Source organism: Vigna umbellata, chromosome 1, assembly GCF_029865625.1.
Source record: "Vigna umbellata cultivar VRB3 chromosome 1, Vumbellata_1.0, whole genome shotgun sequence".
Taxonomy (NCBI): Eukaryota; Viridiplantae; Streptophyta; class Magnoliopsida; order Fabales; family Fabaceae; genus Vigna; species Vigna umbellata.
Window position 1 is genome coordinate 71,718,835 of NC_142165.1, and position 10,642 is coordinate 71,729,476.

The window sequence follows — 10,642 nt, forward strand, 5'->3', positions numbered from 1 at the left end:
TTACACAAAATTTGTGTGCAACTCTAGGAACAACATCTTGTACAACTGGTAACAGACCCTGTGAATGAGTGATCAAAAAGTTAGCTGATATTGATTTAAAGTCATTTGCATAAGATAAAAGACAATGAATATAATGCAATTTACCTTCTGTTGATATGATATCAATGTAAGTGAAGAACACACCTCAGGTCCACCTAGGTCTTCAATCAGTAGCTCCATAAACCATGTCCAAGTCTCCTTGTTCTCGACCTCTAAGATGGCATATGCGAGTGGCAACATTTGGTTGTTTGCATCTCGAGCAACAGCAGTTAACAGCTCACCACGATGTCTGCCTTTCAAAAGGGCTCCATCAAGGCCAATGATGGGCCTGCATGAGAGAAAGTTATCTTTGCATGCCTTTAGGCATGCGTAAAACCTCTTGAATATTGGTTCTCCATCATTTTGCTCAACTTTCACCTTGATTGTGGACCCTGGGTTTCTTACTAATAGCTCATGAGCATAATCATAAATTCTATTATATTGCTTATTGAAGGATCCTTCCATTTCGTCTGATCCATAGGCTTTGGCCTTGTAAGCCATATTCTTATATATTGCTATGTTCCATTTCCTACTAATTTTATCTTTAATATCAACTCCCTTTACATTAGGATTCTCTCTGATTGTTGTTTCCAATATTTTACTTAGTCATTTTGCATTGAACAGGTGCAACTTGTGTTCCCTACTACATGTATGCTTGTCAACCACAATCCTTAGTTGCCATGATTTTACTGCATCCATGAAACCAAAATATGTCACCCATGAACATTCTCCTTTTGATCCCAAACATTTAACCCTTATTCTTTTTTTATCATTTTTAACAAGTTTCATATTTTTCTCATTCTTTACTGCATAACTTTTGATGGCATCCAATATGTCTTCTTTATGCACAAAATATGTTCTCACTTCCCAATTGAAATCAAGCATCTTTTTTGGCATACTAAATGTAGAAAAATTCCCATAACCCTCTTCATCTTCACTTTCTTCATTACTTATGTTAAGAGAAGTTAAGTCCTCAGATTGTCATTCATAATTGAACAAACTAGAATCACTAATCTCATCTTCTTCCATATTTGACTCAGACCCAAGTAAAACAGATTCAACCTCAACCTCCATATTACCAGAACTTTCACTAAAGTCACACTGCACATTTATGTTTACTAACCCATCCTTACTATTCACCTCACCATCATCACCATCATGTGATGTACTCCAATCACGGACTTATACTTCTATATATCCTCCAAGTCTTCTACTTCTATTGTGTAAGCCTCACCATCTTGTACTTCTAACATATCACCCTCACCATCCTGTGTTTCTGTTCTCTCAGCCTCACCATCACCTATCTCAACTTTTATCCTTTCATCCTCAACATGACCTTCATCAACTTCTATCCTTAAACCCTCAACTTCATTTGCTTTTGTCCTCTTAGCCTCACCATGACCTTCCTCAACTTCTATCCTTAAACCCTCAACTTCATATGCTTCTGTCTTATCACCACTACCTTCGTCAACTTTTATTCGCTCCACCTTAACTTTATCTGCTTTTGTCCTCTCAACATCACCATCATCAAATTTTTTTCTGTCACCCTGAACACCATCTGGTTTTATTATCTCAGCCTGACCAACAACAACTTTTATCCTCTCACCATCACCACCTACCCCCTCATACAATTGTTGTCTGACATCATCATCTATAGCCTCACCAAATTGTGCACCCTCACCACCCTCATTCACCTCAGGTGCAACTTCGTCCCCTTCTTCATCAACATTGTATTCAATCATGTGAATGACATCAGGTTGAGACATAGTGTGCACAACATATAAATGAACTTGTCCATTTAATTGAGCTAAAGTGACCATATGCATGGCACCTACGTCATCACACAAGGCTTCTAGCCTATCATCTAATACAGCACCACATCCAACTGAAAACCACAAGTCCTTAAATCCATCGTACCCAAGACTTTTGACTACACTGACTACAATAAAATAACTCTACAAGTCAGGATCAAAATACATTGTATCACTCTCCCCTTCATACTTCAGGCAGTCGTCATTGACGAAATTTCCCCCACGGTGAATAATAACCTCTATATCATCGTCCATCACAAACAACACAATCAAGAATATTCTACACCTAGAAATAACCCTAAAACGATAAAAAAAAACTGCTTATTAAAGTGATAATGACAAAACAAATGAACTGTAACTGATAGGCGAAGGCTTAAGCTGAATCGGGAGACAACGTGAAATCTGGACTTGATCGATCTGAAGAACCGGGAAGCAGCGGAAGAAACGGATTTACTCGAGAACCCTAGGTTTGATGTAGATGTGGAAGCAGAGACGAAGATGTGGTTCGGTGGATCTGGCAGACATGAGGAGTTTGAGATTCTTAAGTGAAGAATCTCATGAGAAAAATGACTCGGAGGCTTTGCTCATGAGGAATTTGTGAGAACGAGATGTGAGGTTTGTGGTTCGCATGTGAGGAAAGGCGAGAAGGAAATATGGCTGATAAGGTTGACGACGCGACGAGAAGACGTATGTCTGCGACGGAAGCTGATGCGTGCCAAGTGTATCAGCTAGATGAAGGAAAAGTGATTACACGGAGGAGCAAGAAACTCAGGATGGAAAATGAGATAATGGATGATGTGAATGGAAGGTGGCTAGAGGGGATCCTTTGGGATTCTCTAGCCTTGATTTTCAAGGGAATTAAATTATGGAGTTCTCTCTACAGAAAGTTTAATTCATTATTCTCAAAAGTGTCTTACAAGAGCTTGTGACATGTCTATATAGGACTAAAAGTCCCTCCTTTCTAGCACATGCCTAACACCTTTTACACATGCTTTAATAAAAGTAAAAGAAATACTACACTAAACTAATTGGGCTTGGGCCCGTCTATTATCCCCTCTCCCTTGAAAAGGATTTGTCCTCAAATCTAATGGTGCTTCTGAAGACTTATTTTTGTTGGCTTTACAAAGGTTCCTCCTGGGTCAAATATCCATCTGCAATAAGCATCAAACATATCTCTAATTAGTTTTCTTTGACCAAATAAGATATATAAAAGAATATGTGTAGAAGAAGGTTTCCTAATTTTGAAATTTTTAATTTTAATATAACAAAGCAACCTTTCTTCATTAGAAATTTTATTTGTATCTTGAGTTATTGGTAACCACAAAGGTAACCATAACCCAAGTTGTGACTTTGCATGTGTTGAAAGTGATAACATTTTTAAAGATTGAGTGGCAAATTCTTTGAAAGAAAAGTGAAATTTTGGAGATTCAAATATAAATGGAGAAAAGTGAGATGATAGAAAACCTTCCCTTTAAGAATCTAGCTTCTAGGGTAGGAGGAGATGTTGCCCTTAATTGCTTTTTCTTTTCTTCCATTTCTATTCTTTCAACTTCTTCCTTTTCTCTTCTTTGTGCTTCTTTTCTCTCTCTCTCTCTTCTTTTCTCTTCTCTTTCTTCCTCTTCTCTTCTATTTCGTTCTTCCTCTTCTCTTCTTTCTTTTTCTCTTCTCTCTTTTTCTTTTTCTCTTCTCTCTTTTTCTTTTTCTCTTCTCTCTTTTTCTCTTCTCTCTTTTTCTCTTTTCTCTCTTACTTCTTGCTTTTGTTTTTCTCTTTTTAATCTCTCAATTCTATATTTGCTTGTCTCTTCCCATAGCCTCTTAAGGTTTTCTAGAAACTCACTTTCCCTACGAGAGAACCCACTTAAATTTTGAATTAATGACTCACCTTCTCTAATAAGCTCTTTCATAAGTTCTAAGTTTCTTTCAATTTCTCGAGGCACAAACTTTCTTCTCATACAAGCTTTCAATTCATTCCAATCATGAATGGAATATTTTCTACCTATCTTAACATGATATTGCCTATCATCCCACCACTCTCTTGCATGCTTTTCAAAACTAGAAGTGTAGAGACTAAGAATATAAGATTCATTATCTCTAGAATAGAAGGATTCAGATTTACTTTTTCTAACCATGAATGAATGCATGTCGTCAATTTCTTTTTCCCAAGCTAGGTATGTTAATGCACCTTTATCATCACCAAAGAATGGTATATTTTCACTAGCTTGTTTATACAAATCATCTTCAATCCTATCAAATTCATAAAATGAACAAGACTTCCTTCTAGCTTTATCATGTTCTCTTTTGATGTCTTTGTAACTAAGTTGCTTATCAAAATTAAAATTCCTAGAAGACCTATATGAATAACAAGACATCTTTGTTTTTTAAAAGTTTTTCTAGTGTAAAAGATATACAAGATTCACACTTAGACAAGTCCCAGGTAAGAGAGGTGAGTCATGAAGACTGCTTAAGTACCATGTCTTGCCTTGCTAGAAATGTCTTAGGTTACTACTAGTTACCCTTTAAACTAAAATCACTTTTAAAATCAAAGGACACAACTCAAACAATCACAACAATTAAACATAAAAGACGACTCTTCGGACTCTAATGTGACAAGGCTTAGAGTTTAATCCCTTTTAGCCTAAATCACCCCTAAACGTAAGACACAAAAATTTAAACACAAACAAGAAAAGTTTTGCCAAGAGTTGAAAGAGCACCAAGGACTCCTCCAAGACACTTGGACTTTGAATGGCCTTTTACAATGAAATTAAAAGAAATCTAACATAAAAACCTATTACACATAAAAATGAAGAAAACAATTACAAAACATTCAAACAGCTTCCACGGTCTGGTCCAAACAGTTTATTACTGGATGTCTTTTCTTCAAAGCCTTTATACGCACTTAGACTTATTGCTTCTGGACAACTTTGGGGTCTTCTAGTTCTTGGGTTCAACTCTTTCTTGGGATGGTACACTTGATGTAGAGAAAGGTTTCTATTGACTTTCCATTACAATGTGTTGCACACAGAAAACCTGCACATATATTCAGACCACCATCAACAATTCACACATTACAAGTAATTACAAACCATGACAAGAACAGTTTAATCAAAGCAGAAGCCATTTAAGGCAAAAGAAACTCCCTTCAGTTCAAAGCTTCCACATGAAGTGCTTAGGTTGCTATTTTCTCAATAAACATCTGCTCAAACTAAACTCTCAAACATCAGCTCTGCACACATAAATCTCAACACAATCCAGCAAGTGCAAATGGACAGTGAATTAAATTCAGATTGGATGTAATTCAATGCAGAAACTAACCACCTAATTAATTCAACCGCCAAGTTAAAACTAGAAATTAGGTGCTTTAATCACTTCCTAAAACTGGAGAATGAATTGGCAATTAAAAACAAATTGATGCACAATTGATTATGACAAGAACAGCCTTTTCCGAAAAATCAGTGAATTACACTGGGCAGAAACAATGAACCAAACTAGTCAAGAACAATGTCCTAAACTAATTCAGAAATCAGTGGACCATGCTAATCAAATAAATGGACAAAGAGTAATGTGAGGAAAATCAGAAATTGGCAGTTTTAAAACAGTGTTGTTGCCCTTCCAGAAATGCTCATAAAACAATCAACACATTATTTGCAATTCCTATGCATCTACCAAGTTCCCATAGGTCTTATCAAAACAGCATCAGCATTCAACATGCCCAATTAAACCATGAAATCAACAATTCACTTTCAAAACAGTGATTATATCAATGAATTCAGAAAGCAATGTTTTAACTAAAATGAATGCAATGACAGTTTAAAGATTCACAAGCACAAATAGCATTACCAGGAAATCAATAATCAATTAAAACAACAGTGATTACAGTTGCAGTTGCAGTTGAAACAAATCACAGCTACTCCAATCTAATTACTCCAATTTCTTTTCCTGCACAATGAACACAGTCAACAAATGGTTAATTGAAACTGAACTCTCTTGCAAATGCCAAGGAATTTAGGCTAAATTAGCCTTACTAAGCTCACAACACTAAGGTTTCTCTTTAAAAAATTTAAAGCACTCAAATGAAAGGTTAAAAAGAGAAATTTTCAGTTTAGGCCAGAGAATCCTATGGATCACCACCACCTAATATGCTACCATTCACACTTACCTTCTTTCAAATCCCAAAAACCAGAATGAAATCAGATTTCTCAATTCAGGAAAATGGTTAGGCTAAGACAAAGTGATGGACAAACAGGACAACCACTCAAACAGCAGAGCAGACTCTAACCAAGGAAACTCTAGACTAGATGAAATAAGCAATTAAAAGCTTCAATTAAAGATTGGCAGAATAGATTTCACATGCATTGCAGACAAAACTAGATAACCAACAAAGACAAGCAAGAAACAAAGCTATCAAGAAGGGAAGCACTCAAAAATGAACCTAAGAATTGCTCTAGAGGGAATTAAGAAAGCAAGAAAAACAAGCAAGTTAGAGTAGAAACAGTTAAGTGACTCCAGTACTGAATTGTACAAAAGCGTTTGATAAAATGCCCCAACAAAAATTAGTTCATAACTGATAATGTTTTTAGTTTCTGATTTGGAGCTTGTCTTAGTTGGATTGCACAAGGTCTGAATGCTTTTTAAACTTGTATAGATATTCTTTTTCACTTGTTTTGATTTCATTCAACAGACCCTAGCTCTTACTACAATCCAACTGAATCATAAATGCACAAATCAGAATGTCAGTACTGCACTATACTTGCTTCATAAAAAAAATTGACTTTAAACGGTGGTTTCAAAAGGTGAAAAACGCATAAAGGCTGATATAACTAGAATTAAACTATCTCAACATGTTTAAAACATCAAAACAAGCTTGTTTTGCATTAAAATTGGATGCAGAACATAGTAATTCGAAAATTGAACTTGCAATAGCCAATTATGCAATCAAACAACTCAACCACACCACCACTTTTAAGTTTTGATTGAGTCAATTGACAAATTATTGATGAAAATGACTTTAAAACAGCAATTTGAAGCTTAAACACGACACGAGGAAGTTAATGCAAGATTTCCAGCAAGATCTATATGCCAGAACTAATTTTAAAACAAAAATTAGACTCAAACAAGACAATGCAGATCGGTCAACTGCAACTTTGATACTGTTGGAGTTTTCACAAGATGCCACCAAGCTATTTGCTTCAGAAATTCATGGCTTAAATGGTGTGCACCTGATACGAACTCATTCAAGCCTTTTATCATCGAAATAATATGTATTGGCCATGACAATAAACGCAAATCAGAATACACATCAACAACACGTTAAATATGAGATTAAGGTCACTTTTGCATGCACCCGAGGTCACAATGACTGTATCATAGCTCATATGGTGTACAACCACTATCATATAATCCAGAATCTCAGAAAACAAAATCAAATACAGCTTTGAACACAGAATTTATGACATTTTAAGCAATTAAACATAACTGTAAACATGACAAAATATGATTCATCAATGAAAATGACTCAAATTAACAAATGGACCGATTAAAATGAGGAAAAGACTCAAAGTAAAGCTGGCACACACAAATTGACTCAACCAGAACCTACTGTAAGCAACAATTGATGTACAGAAACCAAACAATGAAAAAGACAAAGTAAAATACTCAAGACATTGCACGAATGATAATCAACAACACGAAAAAATTTGAAAACAACCAAACACACAGATTGAATCTCAAGAATAGAGAGCAGATCGAGACCGAAAATTTGAGAATCGACGAAGAGTAAAACTCAGATCAGAGAGAAACGAGATACTTAGCTCAAGCGAACGCGCCTAACCTAGGCTCTGAATACCACATGATAGGCGAAGGCTTAAGCTGAATCGGGAGACAACGTGAAATCTGGACTTGATCGATCTGAAGAACCGGAAAGCAACGGAAGAAACAGATTTACTCGAGAACCCTAGGTTTGATGCGGAAGCGGGTTTGAGCGAAGGACCAATGATTTAATGGGAGAAAGGATCTAATCGGTGGAGAATGATCGGTAAGTAGAGACGAAGATGTGGTTCGGTGGATCTGGCAGACATGAGGAGTTTGAGATTCTGAAGTGAAGAATCTCATGAGAAAAATGACTCGGAGGCTTTGCTCATGAGGAATTTGTGAGAACGAGATGTGAGGTTTGTGGTTCGCATGTGAGGAAAGGCGAGAAGGAAATGTGGCTGATAAGGTTGACGACGCGACGAGAAGATGTATGTCTACGATGGAAGCTGACGCGTGCCAAGGGTATCAGCTGGATGAAGGAAAAGTGATTACACGGAGGAGCAAGAAACTCAGGATGGAAAATGAGATAATGGATGATGTGAATGGAAGGTGGCTAGAGGGGATCCTTTGGGATTCTCTAGCCTTGACTTTCAAGGGAATTAAATTATGGAGTTCTCTCTACAGAAAGTTTAATTCATTATTCTCAAAAGTGTCTTACAAGAGGTGGTGACATGTCTATATATAGGACTAAAAGTCCCTCCTTTCTAGCACATGCCTAACACCTTTTACACATGCTTTAATAAAAGTAAAAGAAATACTACACTAAACTAATTGGGCTTGGGCCCTGTCTATCAGTAACTATGGGGGACCACAAGTGCAATATGCAAACATCACATTTTCAGACAACCCCAACCCCACATTCAAAAAGCATGGCCAGATAACAACTAAAACCACCGAATATTAAATTCATATCTATCTATAATAGAGATACTAACCTTCCACCAAATTTCACTCGAACCACATCACGCACACGTTGAATGACTTCGCGATTCACATCGAAACTCTAATCACAAAGCTCCAAAACCTTAATTAAGTATGTATCGTCTCCACTAAGGACTTTGCGCAAGGTTGCAATACACTCTCCTCTCAGATTTTTAATCCCAAATTGAATCCCAAATTCAATTTCATTGAACCCTAAATCCCATTTCAAAATTCCCTAATATTAAATTATAACATTTTACCAAATTCCACATATAAAGGTCTCAGCATGCCACGTTTAATAACACAACATGCCACGTTTAAAAAAATTGACACGTCAATGTCGCAACCGGAATCGCGACGGGACGACGATCCAAAAAAGAAACGGGTTTTGAAAAGAGATTTGGAGTCGCCACCATAGTTTATTATGGAAAACTATGGAAAAACCTCAAAACGATAAAGCACGGTCCACGAAAAACAGATTATGGGTTCGGGAGTCGGTTACGTGTAGGGAAGGTATTAGCACCCTACAACGCCTGCCCTAAGGCAGTACCTTTAACTAAATACGCGAATTTGATGTGGGTTTCAAAATGTTTAATTATCCCCTAAAATAAAAATTCTAAATAAACAAAACATATTTTTTAGTTTTTTGGGGCCCGACAAGGATTGACCTTGCTCCTACGTATTCTCATTTAAAATGAGAAATCAGGGTTACGTAGTTCTAGCTAAAAGATTGTTTGTTGTTTGGAAAAGCATATGTTTTTAATTTTTGGAGATTTTTATGTTTTTAATATTTTCGAGAAAGTAATGAGTACTAGGCTGACGCGAACGGTCGCACGAGTACTCATACCTTTAAAATGATATTTAAATATTTTTAATTATTTTTGAAAAGAGAGATAACGATATTAAGCACTAGGCCGATGCGAACGATCACACGAGCACTCATACCGTTATCTACTTATTTAGGAAGACTTAAAAGTATTGAGTGCTAGGCTGATGCGGACGATCGCACGAGCACTCATACCATTATTTAATTTTTTAGATTGAAGATATTAAGTACTAGGCTGATGCGGACGATCGCACGAGTACTTATATCATTATTTAATTATTTAGATAAGACCTGAGAGTATTGAGTGCTAGGCTGATGCGGACGATCGCACGAGCACTCATACCCTCGTTTAATAATACGTAAATAAGAGAGAAAGGTATTGAACACTAGGACGATGCGAGCGATCACACGAGTGTTCAACCTTTAAAACATATTTTTGTAATTTTTATTTAAGAAAAAGAAAAGGTTTTTAGCACAAGGACGACGCGAGCGGTCACACGTGTGCTTAAACCTTTTCAAAATATTTTTATTTGATTTTTAACTTTTGTAAAAGAAAAGGAAAAGATTTTCAGCACAAGGCCTACGCGAGCGGTCGCACGTGTGCTTAAACCTTTTCAAAATATTTTTATTTGATTTTTAACTTTTTGTAAAAGAAAAGGAAAAGATTTTCAGCACAAGGCCTACGCGAGCGGTCGCACGTGTGCTTAAACCTTTTCAAAATATTTTTATTTGATTTTTAACTTTTGTAAAAGAAAAGGAAAAGATTTTCAGCACAAGGCCTACGCGAGCGGTCGCACGTGTGCTTAAACCTTTTCAAAATACTTTTATTTGATAAAAATAAAAGACAAGATCTAGGAGTGGGGTTATCATACAAGGGGTTACATACAGTAAAAACTAATAACCAAACAAATACTAATAAAAACAAAAGCATAAAAATGAAGCAAGAGAAACAGCCCAACAAAACTAGGGGTGTAGAGATCAAAAACCAGAGGTGCGGAGTAAAGTTGAGGTCCTCTGGTTTGGGTCAAAGTCCTTTTTCTCCAACTTTGAATCTGCCAAGGTGTAAAGATGAAAATGGAGGTGTATCCAGTGTCCAGGTCCAATTCTTTTTACTTGCAGAAACAGAATGGGTTTCAGCCCATATGGCAGAGGGGTGCGAATGGAGTTGCGCGTGTGGCAGGGAGTAAAAGGAAGCAAC

The 10,642-nt window shown here is 36.5% G+C and overlaps 1 pseudogene; it reads right to left on the reverse strand.

The window, feature by feature from the left end:
- On the reverse strand, positions 1-579 carry LOC148206225 (uncharacterized; annotated as a pseudogene).
- Positions 580-10,642: the final 10,063 nt, after the last annotated feature.